Genomic DNA, 24,216 nt, shown 5'->3' on the forward strand with positions numbered 1-24,216 from the left:
TTTCTTCTCCAGTGCACAAGGAATATTCTCCAGGATACATCACATCTTGGGTCACAAATCAAGCCTCAGAAAATTTAAGAAAATTGAAATATAGATGTATCAAGCCTCTTTTCCGACCACAACGTTATGAGATTACAAATCAATTACAGGAAAAAAAACTAAAAAACACAAACACATGGCGGCTAAACAGTGTGCTGCTAAATAACCAAGAGATCACTGAAGAAATCAAAGAGGAAATTAAAAAATACCTAGAAACAAATGACAATGAAAACATGATGACCCAAAACCTATGGGATGCAGCAAAATACCTAGAAACAAATGACAATGAAAACACGATGACTCAAAACCTATGGGACGCAGCAAAAAAACTTCCCTTCTAAGAGGGAAGTTTATAGCAATTCAATCTCACCTCAAGAAACAAAAAACTCAAATAAACAATCTAACCTTACACCTAACACAACTAGAAAAAGAAGAACAAAGAAAACCCAAAGTTAGTAGAAGGAAAGAAATCATAAAGATCATAGAAGAAATAAACAAAATAAAAATGAAGAAAACAATAGCAAAGATCAATGAAACGAAAAGTTGGTTGAGAAGATAAACACAATTGATAAACCTTTAGCCAGACTCATCAAGAGAAGGGACAGGACTCAAATCAATAAAATTAGAAATGAAAAGGAGAAGTAACAACTGACATGGCAGAAATAAAAAGGATCATGAGAGATTACTACAAGCAACTATATGCCAATACAATGGACAACCTGGAAGAAATGGACAAATTCTTGGAAAGGTACAACCTTCCGAGACTAAACCAGGAAGAATCAGAAAATGTAAACAGACCAATCACAAGTAATGAAATTGAAACTGTAATTAAAAATCTTCCAACAAACAAAAGTCCAGGACCAGACAGCTTCACAGGCAAATTCTATCAAAAATTTAGAGAACAGCTAACACCTATCTTTCTCAAACTCTTCCAAAACTGCAGAGGGAGGAACACTCCCAAACTCGTTCTATGAGGCCACCATCACCCTGATACCAAAACCAAACAAAGATATCACACAAAAAAGAAAACTGCAGACCAATATCAGCGATGAATATAGATGCAAAAATCCTCAGCAAAATACTAGCAAACAGAATCCAACAACACATTAAAAAGATCATACACCACGATCAAGTGGGATTTATCCCAGGGATGCAAGGATTCTTTAATATACGCAAATCAATCAATGTGATACACCATATTAACAAATAAAAGAATAAAAATCTATGATCATCTCAATAGATGCAGAAAAAGCTTTTGACAAAATTCAACACCCATTTATGATAAAAACTCTCCAGAAAGAGGGCACGGAGGGAACCTACCTCAACACAGTAAAGGCCATATACAACAAACCCACAGCAAACATCATTCTCAATGGTGAAAAACTGAAAGCATTTCCTCTAAGATCAGGAACAAGACAAGGATGTCCACTCTCACCACTATTATTCAACATAGTATTGTCCTAGCTCTGGCAATCAGAGAAGAAAAAGAATAAAAGGAATACAAATTGGAAAAGAAGAAGTAAAACTGTCACTGTTTGCACATGACATGATACTATATATAGAAAATCCTAAAGATGCCACCAGAAAACTACTAGAACTAATCAATGAATTTGGTAAGGTTGCAGGATACAAAATTAAGGCACAGAAATCTCTTGCATTCCTATACACTAAAAACGAAAGATCAGAAAGAGAAATTAAGGAAACAATCCCATTTACCGTTGCAACAAAAAGAATAAAATACCTAGGAATAAACCTACCTGAGGAGGCAAAAGACCTGTACTCAGAAAACTATAGGGGCTTCCCTGGAGGTGCAGTGGTTAAGAATCCACCTGCCAATGCAGGGGACACGGGTTTCAGCCCTGGTCCAGGAAGATCTCACATGTTGCGGAGCAACTAAGCCTGTATGCCACAACTACTGAGCCTGCGCTCTGAAGCCTGTGAGCCACAACTACTGAGCCCCCGTGACGCAACTACTGAAGCCCACGCACCTAGAGCCCATGCTCTGCAACAGAAGAAGCCACTGCAATGAGAAGCCTGCACACCACAACGAAGAGCAGCCGTCACTTGCCACAACTAGAGAAAGCCCATGTGCAGCCACGAAGACCCAACGCAGTCAAAAATAAATAAATTAATTAATTAAAAACAAAAACAACTGAGAGACACCAGGGCTAACTATTGGCATACCCTTGGTTCGGGTGGGGCCGAGAGCAGTGCCAACAACAGTGTAATCTGAGAGCTCACATAACAGGTGAAAGGTGACACAACAGAGCACACCCACAGGGCAACAACTCCAGAGGAGCAATAGTCAGTTGCTTCTCTCCCAGTGGGAGTGCTCCAATCCCACCTACCTTGCACCACAGATCAGAAACACAGCTCAGAAACAGATCTGGGGGCCTCAACTCCAACAACTACAGAGCAGACCCCACCTCTGACAGGGCAGTGACAACCACAGAGCAAAGGGGAGGCCCTGCTCAATAGCCAGTGCAGGCTCTGGTCACCACATCAGCCACACCTATCAAGGAGATAATGGTCAGCATACACTGAGGAAAGAGGTAGCAGACATCTATAGTAAATGCAGAGAAGCCCCCGCTCACTGCAACTAGAGAAAGCCTGCACACAGCAACGAAGACCCAACACAGCCAAAAATAAATAAATAAATAATTTAAAAAAAACCTATAAAACACTGATGAAAGAAATCAAAGATGACACAAACAGATGGAGAGATATACTATGCTCCTGGATCAGAAGAATCAATATTGTGAAAATGACAATACTACCCAAAGCAATCAACAGGTTCGATGCAATCCCTATCAAATTACCACTGGCATTTTTCACAGAATTAGAACAAAAAGTTTTACAATTTGTATGGAAATACAAAAGACCCCAAATAACCAAAGCAATCTTGAGAAAGAAAAACGGAGCTGGAGGAATCAGGCTCCCCAACTTCAGACTATACTACAAAGCTACAGTAATCAAGACAGTATGGTACTGGCACAAAAACAGAAATATAGATCAATGGTACAGGATAGAAAGCCCAGACATAAACCCACCCACCTATGGTCACCTAATCTATGACAAAGGAGACAAGAATATATAATGTAGAATATACAGCCTCTTCAATAACTGATGCTGGGAAAACTGGACAACTACATATAAAAGTACGAAATTAGAACACTACCTAACACCGTACACAAAAGTAAACTCAAAATGGATTAAAGACCTAAATGTAAGACTGGACACTATAAAACTCTTAGAGGAAAACATAGGAAAAATACAGCAAGATCTTTTATGACCTACCTCCTAGAGTAATGAAAATAAAAACAAAAATAAGCAAATGGTACCTAATTAAACTTAAAAGCTTTTGCACAGCAAAGGAAACCATGAACAAGATGAAAAGACAACCCACAGAATGGGAGAAAATATTTGCAAATGAAGCAACGAACAGAGGATTAATCTCCAAAATATACAAACAGCTCATGCAGCTCAATATCAAAAAAACAGACAACCCAATCCAAAAATGGGCAGAAGACCTAAATAGACATTTCTTCAAAGAAGATATACAGATTGCCAACAAACACAGGAAAGTATGCTCAACATCACTAATCATTAGAGAAATGCAAATCAAAAGTACAGTGAGGTAGTACCTCACACCAGTCAGAATGGCCATCATCAAAAAATCTACAAACAATAAATGCTGGAGAGGGTACAGAGAAAAGGGAACCCTCTTACACTGTTGGTGGGAATGTAAATTGGTATACCCACTATGGAGAACAGTATGGAGGTTCCTCAAAAAACTAAAAATAGAACTACCATATGACCCAGCAATCCCACTGCTGGGCATATACCTAGAGAAAACCAGAATTCAAAAAGACACATGCATCCCAATGTTCACTGAAGCACTATTTACAGTAGCCAGGTCATGGTAGCAACCTAGATGCCCATCAACAGATGAATGGATAAAGAATATGTGGTACATATATATAATGGAATATTACTCAGCCACAAAAAGAAATGAAATTTGGTCATTTGTAGAAATGTGGTTCGACCTAGAGTCTGTCATACACAGTGAAGTAAGTCAGAAAGAGAAAAACAAATATTGTATATTAATGCATATATGTGGAATCTAGAAAAATGGTACAGATGAACCTATTTGCTGGGCCAGAATAGAGACGTAGACATAGAGAATGGATATGTGAACACAGAGGGGCAAGGGCACGGTGGGATGAACTGGGAGACTAGGTTTGACATAAATACACTACCATGTGTAAAAGAGATAGCTAGTGGGAACCTGATGTATAGCACAAAGAGCACAGGGTGCTCTTTGGTGACCTAAATGGGTGGGATGGAGGGGGGGCGAGGTCCAAGAAGGAGGGGATATATGTATACATATAGCTGATTCACTTCACTGTACAGCAGAAACTAACGCAACATTGTAAAGCAACTATACACCAATAAAAAGAAAAAGAAGGCATCCAGTTTTGAAAGGTCTACCAACTCTACTGGAATAGGTTATAGCTATTTACTAAACTCTAAAAGCTACTTAAGGCAGAACACAATAATGAAAAACTGAAAAGCCACTATCTTGGAGAAGTAAACCTTCCATTTTTAATAATTTTTATTCAACTTCTCCATTGCTTATGTTAAAATCATCCCTTATGTTAATTATTCTGGAGTCACAATATCCATCAAGATGAATCAATACAGTACCAGTATCAATCATACTACTGTCGGCTGTAAACTAAAATAGAAATGGATAAATGATCTGTCTCCAAAATAATCCTTATACCAGGATTCCTAGACAATTGTGCTATTAATTACTAAAACCTATGCAAATTTTGGCATTATACTCATCACAAATTTGTAACTTTGAATGTTTAATCAGATTAGCTACAGAAGATCCAAAGTTTAGCATTTTGAATGATATACTCTTGCAAGTTTGTCTAGCTTCCAAAAGAAAATAATAACATGCATGACACTATGATACTTTCCACAAATATCTATGTTCCGAGTTCACCTAACGAAAGTGCCCATGAAACGTACCTGGAGAAGATCTCTGACAATTCACAGAGAGGCCACAACACTTCTACCCTCTGAGTAACTTTTAAAGTCCTTGTATACTGTGGCAGTAAACTGATTTTCTACAGTTTGATAACAATGGAACAGGAAAACGTTTTTATCTTAGAAAATTAAAGCATACATATGGTAAGAACCCCTGGTTTAAGAATAAAGATGTTTGCTCTGATATGCCCTCCCTGTTTCCCAAATGAAACCAATCTTACTTTAATAAGAGTTGTGAATATAGTGTTGAAGAAGTAAAATAAAGTTGTGGAACAAGAATGAAATTTGGAATCATATCTGAGTTCAAACCTCAGTTTGTGTGAATTTCGATGTTATTTCAACCTGTTTGGTGTCAGGTGCTACATGTTCAAAATGTGAATATTCACACCCATACTCTCATAAATATATAAAATAATATGAAAAGAGAAAGTAAAGGACAGTGTCAGAAATAAGGTCCTACAGTAGCTATTCTAATAATAGTTAATATTATGGCTGGGTTTGATATGAAATTATGAATACTAGGTAGATAGTAAACTCTATAATGGACATAACAATATATATCTCATAGGGTGATAGAATAAAAATTAAATGAAAGCAGATAAAGCACCAATTCAGTACCTGAATAAAGGTTAACTATTACTCCTAATATTACTCTAATTCTTCAGACATTTGGTCTCAGTAAATACTCTCTAACAATCCATCTTGGGGATGTTGGGAAGGGGTGAGGACCAAATTGGCTTAGTCTAGCCTTATCTACTGAAGAAAGGGCTAGTTTCCGAGGGGAGTTAGGAGACCTGAGTTTTAAGATTGACTCTGCTACAAACTAGAGCTATGACTTGGCCAAATTCAACTTACCAGTACAAGGCTATAATTTATACGGCTACCCCTGGGAATTTCATTGTAACCAAAGAACCAACATAATTGGCTATTTTTAATGATGATTTTTCACTGCTCATTTTCACTTTAGAAATGGCTACCCTAGACCTTACTGAAAGGGATAGTCCCAGTAATACATAACTGTGATAGCAGTTCAGTGTTTCATAGAACACATCCAAACTACTGGGCAAATAATTTTTTAAAATAGTAAGACAATACTTAGCATGATATGACGAGTGGAGCATGAAGCACTCTTACGTTTCATGATAAGACTTATTTTCTTACATATAAACAAACATGAAGGATAAGTATTTTTAAAGGATCTCATAATATTTAGGATGTTAAAAACCATAGCAGCCTATATAGATACTTATTTTAGCACATATAAAAGGCTGATATCATTTCTTTCTTTCTGGTATAGTATTTGAAATCATATTTTTAAAGAACACTAAACATTTGCTACAATTACCATGCATATATCATATTCTTGTATGCACTAGCACCCCAGACTCAATTGTGGCTTTGGTCTTAAAAAAAAAAAAAAAAGTCAGGTTGGGCCTAATGGAAATCAAGCAGTGAACACAGAATACTTTTGTATCCTTTCTTTTCAATTTTTCTTTTACTGCATTTAGTTTAATTCTAAATAGTTTCTACCAAATAGACATGACTGTCCCCTTGGCCTATTAGCAACATGTACATACTACTGCTGTAAGAAGTACCAAGTTTTCCTAAGAAAACTACAGAGTGAATATGTATTTCTATTAATGAGATGCTGAAAAGTCACATGTGGCATAACTAATTTAATTTGGGACTGTCATGAAATAAATTTCGAATTCAAATCCTATTTAAATAAGATTATATTCAAAATTTAAATTCAGTTTAAACTTTTTTCCTAAGGAATACAGTATTTGTCAGAAAAATAATAATACAGCCATATACAATGATAAACGATTTACTGAGTGTTCCATGCCAAGCACATAAATGCTAAATTATCTCATGTAATCCTTGAAAACAGCTATGCAATATAATTTTATTATTATGTTTACTTTTTTGGAGAGAGGTTAAATGATTTGCTCAAATTCATATAGGAAGTAAATCACATAGCCAGAATTTAAACTCACATCTGTCTTACCCTACAGACCACAGCAGTAACTACTCCACTGGTTTTCAAACCTGGCTGGATCTTTTTAAAAATATGGATTCCTAGGCATGACCCTCTCGAAGACTCTAATTCAGTAAGTCTGCGACAGAGCCTGGAAATCCTTGGTTTTTCAAAGTTCCTCTGGTGATTCTGATGTACAGCCGGATTTGGGGAGTATTGCACTAGGGTATTTTGTGCAGTACTTTAGGTTGTATATAACACAAAACCAAATAAACCTGAGAAACTCATCTCAGATTTCTAGGGAGTTTCCTTCCTACCTGCCCCCACCCAGAGCAACTTCCGTTAACGAAGGCATAGCTTTTATTACATGAAAATTGGTTTAAAGAGGCTTTTGATGGACATAATTGATGGGAGGGGGTTAAGAAAAAAAAGTCAACTGGGAATTAACTACCTTTTAATTGGACAAAACCTGTCCAGTCTCAGGGAATGGAGACTTTCATTCTCCATGTCACGGAAGAAGGAAAAAAAGAAAAGGAATAGAGGGAATGGAGCAGACATCAGTGGAGAATTTCTTTAATGACAACTATGAAAGAAGGAAAGCCAACAGTTTTATATTCTAAGTATAAAAATGTAATTATTTACAGATGAAAGGGAAATAGGAACATCTGATGTCTTTGTGGACTAAGGTCCTAGAGAAAGTCAGCAAATATTTGAGTGGCTACTATGTGCAAGGCACTATATTAAGAACTGAGTTATCCATACTCTAGAGAGCACTTGATACCATTGGAAAAGAAACAGTGTATTCAAAATCTAGGTATAAGTTCTGGTTGGAAAAAGCTACTGCTGCCTTGACTAACTAGTCATTGGTCACCTACTATCTTCCAGATGTTAAACTAAGAAGAATTTATTGCCCCTATTGGCTAATGTTATTTAAGCTAGTAGTTTTAAGTAAAAAAAAAATATATATATATATATTTTTTTTTTCCTATAATAAAATTTATAAAGGGAAATTCAGTTATAAAAGCACATAGCTTAAAAGAATGATGTATAATGACGATTTTATGTTTTGTAGTTTACAAAGCATTTTCAGTATCTACATTTCAATTAGAAAATTAAGCAATTTTAAGAGGTAGGAAGAATTGGTGTCATTTCCTCAATTTGATGAAGAGGAAATTGAAAGTCAGAGTGGTTTTGTGGCTTGCTTGAGACCATAAGAGTCTAACAATTGGCGTGGGGTGCGGGGGCGGGGGGCGGAAGGACTCAAATTCAGGCTTTCTGACACTGAGTTCACATGCCAGATGACTTGGCTCTAGATAATTCTAATCTAGGCATTATGGAATTTAACTGAAGCACAATCAAACTTTTTCTGCGATAATTAAACTGTATATCTAAAATGACAAAACAAAAGCAAGTGTATAGGTATTTCACAGATTCTGCAAGCTGGAAGAGACTATTAAGTTATTTTCATAAACGGGTGAGAGAAGCCAATCATACCAACTGCCTATAAGCACAAGTGAGTTTGGGGCAGAACTGAGTCTAGAATTAAGGGCTCACTTAAAACAGCCAGGGGGTCAAATCTGTTTTTGTAGGCTACTCAAGGTTAGAATGTTTCTACATTTTTAGAAGGTTGGAAAAACAGAGGATGAGGAGAGAGAAGGGGAAGAGGACGGTGGAGTTGGGGGAGATGCAACAGACACCATATGTAGCCTACATAGCTTAAAATATTTACTCTCTGGGCCTTTGCAGAAAAAGTTTGCTGACTCTCGTTTTAAAGGAAAACAGAAATACTGAGACTTAAGAACAAAAAGAATACCAACCAAACACCCCTGGTATATCAGGTAATAAAACACATTTCAAAAAGGCAGTCAAAACTTCTTTGCAAAGGGGGAATTAAAACAATATCCTTTTCTCCTTCAAAGCACTGAAATGTTTTAAGGTAAACTGATTTCAGATTTTAAACACCTGTATTCTCAGGAATTTCTCTGTTTGAGATTTACTACTTGTCTATAATGTGCAAAAACGTAAGAACCAGAATAGAGAATTCTAGTATGAATGCCAAAATTAAGAAATGACCTTGCCTAAATAGATATATAATCCTCTCCTCAAAAAACAAATCAAACTCTGGCCCATGCCTACCAGAAACACCGTGTATTAGAAGTCAGCAGTGCCCTAGATGGCTTCCTACTACAGTGCCAACCACAATTACTTTTAAAGCCAAATGTACCGCATATGAACCTCTGTAAATATGAAATCTGTCTCCTACCACCACAGTGGTTAGACTTAAATCACTAAAGAGGCTAAAAATCACTTTAGCTCCAAACTGTACCTGTAAAATAGCTAAATCAATGTGATGCTACTAAGTTCTATATTAGCTTTCCCTTTCCTTTGGAATCACATGCTTAAAACACTTTATATCCTTTCTGATAAAATTCCCCTGTAAAGAACACTATTTCAAATTAATGATTTTAACAGAATGTCCAATGCTATAAGCACTAATTCTTATAGCAGTTGCCAAGAGGCTGACATTTATTATGTGTGGGTGCATATATGGAAACTTGTGTCAAGTTCCATTCCTGATATGGAGATACTAAGTACAGTCTTACTTAAAGTGTGTGTGAATTGACAACTTGATGAGTTTGCAAAAAAACACATTCAGTTATTTAGGTGAGGAAGCAACCTGTCTGTTCTCATTTTACTCCTTCCAGATTGCTAGCATCTGTAGGAAAAACTGCTTAAGGTCCTAGTCCGCTTAGGTACACTAACTTGAAAAAAGTTCCTCTAAAGGTATTCTTTTCGGCTTCTTACTATGTTTTATAGTCTTGGGCCCAAGGGTGTAGGGGGATATAGAAAACATAAATATGTCTAGGAAGGAAAACTGGTTGGGGGGAAGGTGGGGAATAATATTGTACTACTGTCCATTAGCTCCCTCTATTTCATAAGATCAAAGGCAGATCAAGAATTTTTCACTCATTTTAGTGTAAATGAGTTTTAGAATCTGGAATGGACCAATGCAGCTGTGGGAAGCCTATCTGCAGGTACTAACAGAAGCACGGGGCATGTAGAATTAAAGACTATTCTGTATGCTTACAGTAGTATTATTTTTCTAGTATTCTTTATTGCAAACATAGTATGTTGGTCACATTATGGGTTTAAAAGAGACTGTGAGCTATCATTCTTAATACTGTTTTACAGCAAAATGTGTATTTGGACAATTTATGTACAATTTTTGAGAACACAGTTCCTTCATAATCCTATCTACATAAAACAAATGTGGAGTTTGCTAAATATTTTTAGAGATGAAACACAGACATTTCAAGAGATCAAAAGCAGAAGTCTGAATAAGTTCTATAGAAACAATGTTACCTGTCTCCAGAAAACATGGTCTAGGGACTTCCCTGGTGGTCCAGTGGTTAAGACTCCGTGCTCCCAAATCAGGGGGCATGGGTTTGATCGCTGGTTGGGGAACTAAGATCCCACATACCACAACTAAGCCTGCGCACTGCAACTAGAGAAGCCCGTGTGCTGCAACGAAGACCCAGTGCAGCCAAAATAAAAATTAATTGATTAATTAAAAAAATTTTAGTTTGCTACAGACCAATTCTTTAAAAAAAAAAAAGAAAAGAAAATGGTGGTCTTATACAATACAGGGATTTAACAGCTTATATTGTATTTTCATAAGCAAAATTCCAGAGTAATTCAACTGGGGTATTGTTCAAGAATGTGAATGTAGGTATGTTTGCTTCTTAAATCAAAATTCATTATATTTATCAGTGGACATAAAAGAGATCTAGGGATCTGCCATGGATTTATAGAGGTAGTGTAATAAAGAGTAATTATCCTTAAAAACTAATTTCAGGGTTTTGAATGCTTATAAAAAAGTTCTATATTTGTTCCTACAACGTTAATGAAGGTTCAAGTAATTATAGAGATTACAAAACAAGATTTGATGACATAAGAATTATCACAGGATACTTTTCCACCTGCCTGTTCAGAAAGTGATGTAAATAAAGAATGTTTCAAAAAACACCAAGATATCTTTTCCAAAACATAGTCAATGAAGAATAAGAACTAACAGTAAGACATAACAGAGAGGCAGACTGCCCTTCATAGGTGCATTAGCCTTATCTTGCTAACGCCTGTGAAGCCAGGGGGCCCAATGTGATGGAAACACTGGAAAGGGCAAAGAAAAGCATAATGAGGACCCCAGGAGACAGAGACCTACACGTTCACTTAAGAGTTGAGCAGAAAAGTGTCAAAATAAAAATTAAGTTAAGTTTTTCTTTCCTAAGTTAAAGAATCTATTATCTTAATACCTATTAATACTGCCTCTAAATATGTATTATAGAAATTGAAGTCAATTCACTCGAGACGCTAGGACATTTACTTTTAAAGAATCACTGATAAGATGCCAGGCGTGGGGATAGGAAGTCTTTGTTTCTTAAAAGTACAAGCTCTTTTCTATAGTTAGAAAGTAAATTATGACATAATAACATGATTACAGGCATTAATTTTAAGGTTTACGAAGAAATCTTTTACCTATGTAAAAGATTGTTTTTAAACCTTCTACCTTTACCTTTCTTTTACCTTTTATTTACCAACATAATCAAGTAGCTTTCCCTGCAGCTAATATGAGTTGGGTGTTTCATTGTTTTTGTTTTGTTGTTGTTTTTACTTTCAAAGCTTTTGGATATGTTTATAGTTAAATCAAGTTCTCACATGAAATATTAATGCTCTCATTTTACACTAGTGGGCATGTTTTATTTCAACAAGCATCAACATGCTATCGTTACAATAGCTCATTCCCGCTGGGGGAAATGAAAGAGATTTAGGAAAAGCTTAAAGAAGGCCTCCCTCACCTCCCACAAGGCAAGGGCGGTAAATGCAAATATGAAGCTGGGCCACAGGCTCCTACTCTTTCCCTTAACATGTTTCTGCTAATGTACAGACTGCCTTTTAGATCTCAGCTGTTGAGAACTGAATTATTATAATCCTCAATCCATAGCATATTATCACAATGGTCCTCAGGAGACTCCTCTGTTATTTAATAATTTCCTTTCACCCCCCAATATTGTTCACCCCCAGTATTGGCTACTGGCCCTTTCCCTCTACCCTCACTAAAGATGAAAACCTATGCATTTGGTATAGAACCGTGTGTGTGTGTGTGTCTGTGTGTGTGTGTGTGTGTGTGTGTCTCTGTGTGTGTGTGTGTGTGTGTGTTTTCATCCTTGAATAATACATACTCTTGTTTTACTTATGTGTTTAGTGCTATAGATCTTGTTGTAAGCCCTTTTTAACAATCTATATCATGTTTTAAGTTCTCTTCAAGTTGTTGCTGTACTGTGAAAGAGAAAAGCACATCAGGGTTTGGTATTATCAGCAAGGCCTTCGTGTTATTACGAGCCTAATACTTGTGTTCTGTTGAACATAAACAATTTCACAGAACATCAACATCACACAAGGCCACTCTGTGACCATAATGGATCAAGACAAACACAAGACCAACTGCATAATCATGTTTGAACACAGACACATGAACGTTGTCCAAGCCACACAAACAACCACACATTCCCTCTCCTGGCTAGTAAGAGTGACCACAGCTTCCTTGTCAATTATAGCTTTGCCTCATTCTAGTCTTCCTTTCCTATGGATAAGATTTAATTAAGATAACCAATCATAGAATGGCTTCTACTTCCTGACAGTGTCCAAGCCAAAGAAAAGTCCCACTTTAACCCTCTCTCAAATCATCTAACACGAGCTTGAATCTTGTAAATCCTTCCAAACATTCTCTTGCTGAGAAGCCTCACAGTTCTAGTGTGTGTTACCCACGCCCTATGATGAATAATAAATCCATTTTGTTTCTACTACAGGGGTATGTTCCTGGGGGCCTTGGGCTGGAGGGCATTGCCAATATAGTTATTTTACTCTTTCTGACTGCTACAGTGTTCTATAGGATGCATCCATCATATTTACTTAACCATTCCCCTAGTGATAGACCCTTAAGTTGTCCTCAACTCTAAACCACCAGAAACAATTCTGTGATAAACAATGTCTGCAATATACCCCGTTATAGACCTGAGCTGTGTTGTACTGGAATAGGTACACAAAAATGGGACTACTATCAGCTCGGTGCTTTGTGACCAGCTAGAGGGGTGGGATAGGGAGGGTGGGAGGGAGATGCAAGAGGGAGGAGATATGGGGATACATGTATACGTATAGCTGATTCACTTTGTTATACAGCAGAAACTAACACAACATTGTAAAGCAATTATACTCCAATAAAGATGTTATATTAAAAAAAAATGGGACTACTGGGTGAAAAATTGTATGTATACTTTTACTAAGGATTGTTAAGAGATTTCTCTTCAGACTGGTTACAGCAGTCTAGATTCCCACCATTAGTTATTAAGTGTCCCCACTACCCCAAATTTTCACCTACATTTTGATTTGATTTGATTTACCTACTGATTTTTCAAAAATCTCTTCTTACTCAGATGGGTGTGAAGTGGTATGTTACTGTTATATTAATCAGCATTTCTCTAATTACTTATAAGGTTAAACATCTCTCTTCAAACACTTAGTTGTTCAGGAACCTCCTTCTATGAATTGCGTAGTAATAACCTTTGTATGTATATATTGGGTTGGCCAAAAAGTTCGATGTTATGGAAAACCCCAAACAAACTTTTCAGCCAACCCAGTATATGTTTCCTCTTCTTATTCTTGAATTTGCAAGCATTTCTCATGTACTCCACATATTTATCTCTTTTCAGTCTTTGACGTTGCAGGTATCTTCTTCCAACCTGTCACTTCAATGTTAGTTTTGTTTTACCCTATAATTCACTGAACACAAATGCTTAGTTTTGACATTGTAAAGCTACCAATTTATCCTTGATAGCCTGTGCTTTTAGGAAAGGGTTTAAGTTCTCTCACATACCAAGGTCACAAAAATATTCTCTGACATTTTCTTTTATTAGCTCTATAGTTTTACCTATTACTTTTAGGTTGGTCTTTGTTCTCTCTGCAGTTCATATATAGTATATGATGTAAAGTAGGGGCCCAACTTTATTTTTTTCATCTAATAAACCATTTTTCCAAGAACCTAATCAGCAACAAACCTCTTTCCCACTTTGGGTCTGTTTTTGAGTACCCACCTCTGTTTCATTAGCTTGATTATCTGTTTCTGCACCAGTTTCAAACTGCTTTTATTAATATGAATTAAAATCTGGTTAAAAAAATAAAAAAGTAATCTTCTTCCAGATATATTTCAAATAGACAGCTATTTGGAGAGCTTTGTTCTTCATCATAGGCATTTTATTGAGGTCCTCAAAAAAAATCCCACTATAATTTTAATTGGAATTGCATTTGGTAAGAATTGACATCTTATGCTGTTATGTGCCCCACCAATGACTATGTTATAACTCTTCATTTATTCAAGTCTTAATTTACATCCTTTAATAAAGTTTTAAAATTTATAAAGTTGTTATGCATTTTTTAGGTTAATGTCTAAATGCATTATAATTTTTTTTAAACTACTGTGAATTTTGCAATGTAGTTACTGCTAATGTGAAAGAACAAAACTATTGATTTTTGAAAGTATATACTTTGCTTTTGCTAGTTCTAATACTTTGCCTATGTAGACATCATATAATCTCTAAATAAGGGCTGTTTTGTCTGTTATATTTTTCTCTTTTCCCCCTCCCTCCTCCTTTCCCTCTGTCCATCTTTATTTCACTTTATTTTTTTTCTTATTGAATTAGTCAGATCTATATCAAGAATATCAGTCTTAGCAGGTATATTTGTCTTGCTTTATCTAAAGTTTGTTTAAAGTTTTGATGTTTGCTATAGGTTTTTTTTTCTTTTTTTAAATTTTATTTTTATTTTATATTGGAGTATAGTTGATTTACAATGTTGTGTTAGTTTCAGGTGTACAGCAAAGTGATTCAGTTGTACATATACATATATCCATTCTTTTTTTTTTAAATTTTATTTATTTTTTTATACAGCAAGTTCTTATTAGTTATCCATTTTATACATATTAGTGTATAGCTATAGGTTTTAGTATATAACCTTTATCAAGTTTGTAAAATTTCCTTTCAGTCATAAATCAGAGTTAATCAAATACTTTTTAAGCATTCTTTGAGATAATTATGTGATGTTTTTTGTCTATTATGTATGTTCACCATTAATAGATTTCATTGATACTTCTGATATTAAAACATCCTCACTCTCCAGAGAGAAATACTGTATTAAAAAAATCTGCTGTTGGGATTTAGACAGCAAATATTTCATTTAGAATTCCCACACTTGTCATTGTGAGATGGACCTATAATTTTCTTCTCTTTACTATTCTTCTGGAATTAAGGTTGTACAAGTCTTATAAAATTAGCCAGGCAGCATTCTCCCAACCCCTCTCCCTTTAAAAAAAAAAAAAAAAAAAATCTGGATGAGACAGAAGCTATAACTCCTAAAAGCTTGGCAAAAGTATCTTGTAGAACTTATTCAACAGGGGGAGGTGTGTCGGTTTATTCAGGTGTTTGTGTGTAGAATTTAGGGAGGGCTTTGATTATCATTTCCATTTCTTTGACAAATATTTGACTATTAAGTTTTCCACTTTTATACATATTTACTTTCTGTTTTCAGTGGTTTCATACAAGGAAATTAATCACAAGGTTTTTGACAGCCAACATTCTGAGCACAAATGAGATTCAAAAGAACCAGCACTGAGACCTCATACTCTGTCCCCAATTTTAAACTCAGAGTATCTCTAAAAAATAAGTTGGCTAGCAAAAAGTTCTGTTCTTAGTCTCTAGAAAAAATTATCTTTCCCTATGTGGATAGCAGCTTGAGTAATGTGGACTGACAGGACGACATCTCAATAGGAAAAGTCTTCTGAGCATGTATACTTCAAAAATAGGAAGTAGTGCTTTTCAGAAGTAAGCGACTTAAGAAACAGTGAACTGAAGCAAAGAAAATTTGCTGAAGGTCCCATAAAGTGACTGAGAAATGTTCTGCCGCTGAACCTGGTTTTTAAATCTATTTCATTTTGATGGTCTGATCTAAATCAATGCTCTTCTCCGGCTAGCAGATTGTAGGAACATAGAGAAATTGGTTTAGGTATCGATTAAAGGGGCAACGTTTCACTAAACATGTGAAAAGTTATTAGGGATACACTTGGATGGCTAAGTTTAGGATTTCTGAATAATTAAGACAAATGAAAGCCTTCAAAGTTAGGCAGCTAATTTATTATGTGAAGACTATTAAATTGACATGATGGAACCCTTTCTCATGATCTCAACAACCACATTATTTAATATATCTTGTGTATGCTGTCCCATAGGGCCATAACAGGATTTTTATAAACTGTTAGGACAAATACTGACGTGCATCTTACTTTGTTTATCACTGGACCCGGGCCAAAAGGCACTAATTAGAATAGTTCTGCTACACAATGTTTATATACTAATTACCCTACTTCCTAAACCAAATGTTCCAAAGAAGTACTAAGAATGCATGGCAAAAAGCCACTGGTTGCAGTAACAAGTATGCTGCTTTACAAACAAAAGGAACAATAGGCTCCAAAAGAAAAGAAGTAATAGAAAAATTAACATGACATAAATGTGGTGAATAAGACAACTGCATTTTCCTAAAGATGTGGTAAGCATTACTACGTTAAATAGCATAGGTATTTAGTAATTATTGAGATTTCCAAGTTAAAACAAAAAATTTATAAACAAAAATGTTACATGTAGTAAAGGCAAATAGGTTACACTGAGTCAAGGGATTTTATATAATCATAAAATACACACATATATTTCATGTTCAAGGCATATTTATGGGAAATATTAGGGAAAAATGATGGAAAAATCTAAGTTAGTATTGCAAAGCCCTATTTTTGAAATTTAAACACTTACTGAGTGCCTACAATGTGAAAGATACAATGATTTCAAAAATGAACAAGACATACATGTTTCTTGCCTTCAAAGAGCCTGCAGTCTGAAGGGGAAGATGGACAATTAATCAAGCAAACGGAATACAGTGTAATAAATGCTATGAAGTGATGGGAGACAGCAGCACACAGAGCAAGTGGCTAGGATTTTATTTTGTGTGTGTGTGTGTGTAAAAACAAGTAAATGAATTTTAGAAGTAGGAAGAACTTTCAGGAACTTTCCTGTTATGTGTTCTCTCTCCCTGTGTGTATATGTTTTATACTGTCTACTTCTATAGTACTTACTCTCATGCCTAATCCTATCAATTTGCATTCTTTTTCTTCCCTCATGTCTTGTGATTTTACCTTATCTATTTTTATTTCTCTACTTGGCCATGATGTAGAACTATGTACATTCATAGCACTTTTTTTTTTGCATTTTTATAAAATCTGTCCAAACAAAAACAGTGATAATGTTGAAAATAATTATAGTAATAAGCTTACTATATGCCAGGTTGTTCTAAGCACTTCAACATGCATTAACTCATCTACTTTTCACAAAAAATCTATAAGGTAGGCATCCATGTTACAGATATGGAAAATAAGGTACAAAGAGGTTTAAGTAACTTTCCTAAGGTCACATAACTAGTAAAGGGCAGAACTGAAATATTATCCCTGCCAGTGTGGTTGAAGCCATACTGGTTTAACTGAAAACAACTGAGTAATTATCAGGTACTGTTCTAGTCATTCTAATCATTACACAGACATGATCTTATTTAATCCTCACAATGACTCTGTTAAATAGGTAGGTTAATAACCCCATTTTAAGGATAAGGAAATTGAAGTAGAGTGAGTTGCCCAAGTCACATAACTAATAAAAACAATAACAGGAGTAAGAAAAATGTAAATGAATTTTTTAAAAAAGAAGAAAAAATCATAAACTAAATTATCTTTATTTTTATACCAGACCGTATTCTCTTGGTAAAGATTTTGGAGAAAAACAACAGTTCTGTGCTTCAAGCTAATAAATCTGACTCACTACAATGCCATTAGCCAAAAGTGTCTCCTGGTTCTTTAACAAAAAGGAATAAATAGACTCTGCTTTGTCATTTTTCAAACCTGTTCAGCAATCAGTGAATTACCTTCCTTTAAGCTGACATAAACCCAAAGTTAGTTTTTATTCTTTCTACTTTCTTAGTATTAGCACAAGAAATTCAGGTAATAGCACATCAAAAAGAGATACAGGATCACATTATTGATTAGTTATAGACAGAATCTGACCATCAGGAGACAAAATGAACCTTCTCTGTCTCTATGTTTTCTATGAAAAAGCACACACATCTCGTATCTTAAACTTTTATAATTCATTATCTCTTTCTCATATGCAGGCAGTGCTGGTTTGGATATATAAAACAAAGACATACTGATTTATTTGTGCTGCTATAAAACGATATGCATCAAAAACTTCTCCAAAAAACTTTAATTCAAAATCTTGTTACCGGAATTCAGGGGAAGTAAAACTCTCTCTATAGTGGGGGAAGACCTCTTAGAATGCTAGAAGACTTACTAGTTCAAAAGCACATCAAAATTCAGATTAGGAAAAGGAGGTAATTAGTGCCTGCAGCTTTGTTTATGGTTCTTAGTGCCAGGAGGGTAGTCAAAGAGCACATGCAATCAGCCCTTGCACATTATAATTAGATGATGGGAAGGACAGAGCTCTACATCCTAACTACTAAAAATACTACAATCATTAGAATTGCAAAAATGAACCCATTAGTTATCCCCACCAAATCGTTTTTTCCAGCTCTGCTACTTGAGCTGTGTGACCTAAAGGTTTTTTAAGCATTCTTAAAAGAAACTGTTTAGGAGAATATGTTTAATTTGTGTCTACACACTGTTCCAACCCTGCATAAAGATCTAGGGATATATTTGCAGTTAGATCCCATGACCTGAATAAAGTATGGAACCTGATATGATGGCATACGTTAGATTTGGAACGGTAAATTTAGAGCTATTGGCTCTGCACTACCTCAGATTTCTGAGAAGAAAACAGAAAAACCTTGTAAAAAAACCATAATTCAAATGTAGTTCTCAAATTTCAACTTGGTCCTTACTGCTTGCTCTATGGCTATTCATTTTATTAACCCATCTGCCCTTGCCTCAATGGCTAATCCAAATCCTTTCTACTCCCCACAAAGCTTCAAGGAAGTCTCCTGTCCTTCAAAGTTGGCTAAGGGCATCAGGTGTTAACTCTTTCAACAACCTTGCTCATGACCTCAAAGTCCTCCTTTTTTAGACCAATTAATCTAAATCAGAGGAAGAGCTGACTTGCCCTCACTTTCTTTCTTCCTTTCCCCATTCCCAGCCCCAACACAAGGCTAACAACCTGGGGGAAAGTGTTCTTAATTCTGCTACCTCCAACAATGCAACACACGCTCAATTATGCTTCTCATCTCCCAGAATGCTTTCAATTCAACAGATGCACCACTTAAATATTGTTAAGCATCTAGCTGGGTGTCAGGTACTGTGCTAAGTACTGAGACACCAATAACGGAGACTGCGCCCTTAAGTAACCCAGAGACCATCTTCCCTTTTGTCTTCAAACACATACTAACAATTATCTTCTAAAGGTCTTCACTCCACCTCAGGCCAATATCTCCATCTAGTGATAATCCATCCGCCCAGAGTTCAGAGTCCAATTCCAAGTTGTAACCTCATATAGCTTTTCCTGATTATTCCACTCTGGAGCAATCTCTCCTTTCTTTCTTTCATTCATTCAGCACTAACCAGAAACTACACTATATTGGCAGTCACCTTTTCTGTAACTATTTTATATTATGCTTTATATATCATACATATCTGCTTGTTTAAGAAGGAACAAGTAAGATTTTACAGTCAGATAGAACATGGCTCCAGGGCAGACTCTACCTATTTGGGGCTGAATGACCTTGGACAAGTCACTAATCCTCCCTGGATTTATGGGGTTATTCTGAGGACTGATAATTTAAAAGTTGGGAACACCATAGATTGGTAGCAAATATAAATGCTCTCCCCCATTTGGCACTTACTGATTGAAATCTTATAGCATGTGAATACAAAAATGAGAATTTACTTAGCTCTTATTTCTAGGTTCCTCACTTTATTTTCACTATATAAGCAAGAACTGAAAGCAAAGATGGAAAAAATGTCACCTTTTAAGGGATCATTCAAGGAATGTAAGAAATCTTCATATAAGCCTACACTTGACTTCTAGCAAGAAGCTATTACTTTGTCTTCTCCCCACCCCCACTAAACGTGCAACCTTCTAATAATATTTTAAACTAACAAGACAGTTTCCATCTCATCATCACGGATTTAATACGTAGTTGTTATATCCAGATTGTTACTGCATTATCATCATACAAGTAGACATTTACCAACTGAGGACAGGTACTATTTAACCAGGCTTACAGCTAATGGATGCACTTAACTGCAAGCAGGCATTAAGTACTCTAAAACAAATCATGTCATAAGATAAGATTCTAAACATGATAACCAGAAACGAAATGAAATCCCAATCATCTACAATTAGCTTCAACTACTCAGTCGAAGAACAAAGTATATTTATGGTAATATCAATTTTTCCTTTTCTACAGGGAGCTATCAGACACAAATTAATAATATTTATAGCTTTTAGTACATACAAAAGGAATCTGGCGTTTTTCTTCCCCAAATTAAAGAGACTTACAAAGTGATATAATGCTTTTATATTTTAAATGACTTCTTTGTTAATATGTATCCAAAATATTCCCCCATTTGAAGTAGTATTCAATTAATCCCTTATGATCATTATCTTTTTATAAGCTAGCTTTACTTAAGGGAAAATGGAGACTACTCTGCCCTTCCTCCTAGTAGAATTAATAACTTTGGTATTCGTAATGTGCCAGGTCCTAAAATTTATTTTTATTTCGCAAAAGCACCCTAGGTTTTGAATATTAACCTGTTATTACCTAGTTGGACAAATTATTTTAAAAACTAGCAATCCTGTCTTGTACATATTTTTAAAAGTAGTTGGATATTACATCATTTACTGTATCACCTGAAATAAAAATAAAAATGTAAATAATTAGTTGAGATTTGCTTTCTCATTTTCACTTTATCTGTTGTCACAATTAAGACTCTATACAGGGGACCTTGAAGATGGCGGAAGAGTAAGACGCGGAGATCACCTTCCTCCCCACAGATACACCAGAAATACATCTACACGTGGAACAACTCCTACAGAACACCTACTGAAGGCTGGCAGAAGACCTCAGACCTCCCCAAAGGCAAGAAACTCCCCACGTACCTGGGTAGGGCAAAAGAAAAAAAGAAAAAACAGAGACAAAAGAATAAGGACGGCACCTGCACCAGTGGGAGGGAGCTGTGAAGGAAGAAAAGTTTCCACACACTAGGAAGTCCCTTCGCGGGCGGAGACTGCGGGAGGCGGAGGGAGGAGGTTTGGTACCGCGGAGGAGTGCACAGCAACAGGGGTGCGGAGGGCAAAGCGGGGAGATTCCCGCACAGAGGGTCGGTGCCGACCGGCACTCACCAGCCCGACAGGCCTGTCTGCTCACCCGCCGGGGCGGGCGGGGCTGCGAGCTGAGGCTCGGGTTTCGGTGCAGGGAGAGGACTGGGGTTGGTGGCTTGAACATAGCCTGAAGGGGTTAGTGCACAGCTAGCCGGACGGGAGTCTGGGGAAAAGTCTGCACCTGCCGAAGAGGCAAGAGACTTTTTCTTCCCTCTTTGTTTCCTGGTGCGCGAGGAGAGGGATTTAAGATCGCTGCTTAAAGGAACTCCACAGACGGGCGCGAACCGCGGCTAAAAGCGCGGACCCCAGAGACGGGCGGGAGACGCTAAGGCTGCTGCTGCCGCCACCAGGGGGCCTGTGTGCGAGCACAGGTCACTCTCCACACCCCTCTTCCGGGGAGCCTGTGCAGCCCGCCACTGCCAGGGTCCCGGGATCCAAGGACAACTTCCCCGGTAGAACGCACGGCGGGCCTCAGGCTGGAGCAACGTCACGCCGGCCTCTGCCGCCGCAGGCTCGCCCCGCACGCAGTGCCCCTCCCTCCCCCCCCCACCCCCGGCCTGAATGCGCCAGAGCCCCCGAATCAGCGGCTCCTTTAACCCCGTCCTGTCTGAGCAAAAAACAGACGCCCTCCAGCGACCTACACGCAGAAGCAGGGCCTAATCCAAAGCTGAGCTCCTGTGAGCTGTGAGAACAAAGAAGAGAAAGGGAAATCTCTCCCAGCAGCCTCAGAAGCAGCGGATTAAAGCTCCACAATCAACTTGATGTACCTGCATCTGTGGAATACCTGAATAGACAACGAATCATCCCAAATTGAGGAGGTGGACTTTAGGAGCGAGATCTATGGTTTTTTTTCCCTTTTCCTCTTTTTGTGAATGTGTTTGCTTCTGTGTGAGATCTGTTCTGTATAGTCTTGCTTCCACCATTTGTCCTAGGGTTCTATCCGTCCATGGTTTTTTTAAAAATTTTTTTCTTAATAATTAATTTTAATTGTAATTACTTTATTATACTTTACCTTCGTTCTTTCTTTCTTTCCTTCCTTCCCTCCTTTAGACAACGAATCACTCCAAATTGAGGAGGTGGTCTCTGAGAGCAAGATTTATGATTTTTTCCCCTTTACCTCTTTTTGTGAGGGTGTATGTGTATGCTTCTGTGTAAGATTTTCTCTGTATAGCTTTGCTTCCTACATTTGTCCTAAGGTTCTATCCGTCCCTTTTTTTTTCTAAATAAGTATTTTTTAATTCAATAACTTTATTATACTTTATTTTATTTTTACTGTATCTTCTTTGTCTTTTTTCCTTCTTTCCCTCCTTCCTTCCTTCCTCCCTCCCTCCCTCCCTCCTTTCTTTCCTTCTTTGCTTCTTCCTTCCTTCCTTCCTTCCCTCCTTTCCTTCTTTCTTTCCTCATACTTCTACTAATTCTCTCTACTTTTTCTCCCTTTTATTTTGAGCCCTGTGGATGAAAGGCTCTTGGTGCTCCAGCCAGGAGTCAGGGCTCTGCCTCTGAGGTAGGAGAGCCAACTTCAGGACACTGGTCAACAAGAGACCTCCCAGCTCCACATAATATTAAAGGGCGAAAATCTCCCAGAGACCTCCATCTTAACACCAGCACCCAGCTTCACTCAACGACCAGCAAGCTACAGTGCTGGACAACCTATGCCAAACAGCTAGCAAAACAGGAACACAACCCCACCCATTAGGAGAGAGACTGCCTAAAATCATAATCAGTCCACAGAAACCCCAAAACACACCACCAGACGTGGACCTGCCCACTAGAGAGACAAGATCTAGCCTCATCCACCACAACACAGGCACTAGCCCCCTCCACCAGGAAGCCTACACAACCCACTGAACCAACTTTAGCCACTGGGGACAGACACCAAAAACAACGGGAACTACGAACCTGCAGCCTGTAAAAAGGAGACCCCAAACACAGTAAGATAAGCAAAATGAGAAGACAGAAAAACACACAGCAGATGAAGGAGCAAGATAAAAATGCACCAGACCTAACAAATGAAGAGGAAATAGGCAGTCTACCTGAAAAAGAATTCAGAATAATGATAGTAAGGATGATCCGAAATCTTGGAAATAGAATGGACAAAATGCAAGAAACAGTTAACAAGGACCTAGAAGAAATAAAGATGAAACAAGCAACGATGAACAACACAATAAATGAAATAAAAGTACTCTAGATGGGATCAATAGCAGAATAACTGAGGCAGAAGAACGGATAAGTGACCTGGAAGATAAAATAGTGGACATAACTACTGCAGAGCAGAATAAAGAAAACGAATGAAAAGAATTGAGGACAGTCTCAGAGACCTCTGGGACAACATTAAACGCACCAACATTGGAATTAGAGGGCTCCCAGAAGAGAACAGAAAAAGAAGGGGACTGAGAAAATATTTGAAGAGATTATAGTTGAAAACGTCCCTAATATGGGAAAGGAAATAGTTAATCAAGTCCAGGAAGCACAGAGAGTCCCATACAGGATAAAAACAAGGAGAAATATGCCAAGACACATATTAATCAAACTATCAAAAAGTAAATACAAAGAAAGCATATTAAAAGCAGCAAGGGAAAAACAACAAATAACACACAAGGGAATCCGCATAAGGTTAACAGCTGATCTCTCAGCAGAAACCCTACAAGCCAGAAGGGACTGGCAGGACAT

At 37.1% G+C, this 24,216-nt stretch overlaps 1 protein-coding gene across 4 annotated transcripts in view; it reads right to left on the minus strand.

The window, feature by feature from the left end:
- Nucleotides 1–24,216, minus strand: part of AFG2A (AFG2 AAA ATPase homolog A) — a 348,590-nt gene that overhangs the window by 125,983 nt on the left and 198,391 nt on the right. The gene's annotated exons all lie outside the window — the stretch shown is intronic.

The sequence above is a fragment of the Pseudorca crassidens genome, chromosome 4 (genome assembly GCF_039906515.1).
Source record: "Pseudorca crassidens isolate mPseCra1 chromosome 4, mPseCra1.hap1, whole genome shotgun sequence".
In the NCBI taxonomy this organism is placed as follows: domain Eukaryota; kingdom Metazoa; phylum Chordata; class Mammalia; order Artiodactyla; family Delphinidae; genus Pseudorca; species Pseudorca crassidens.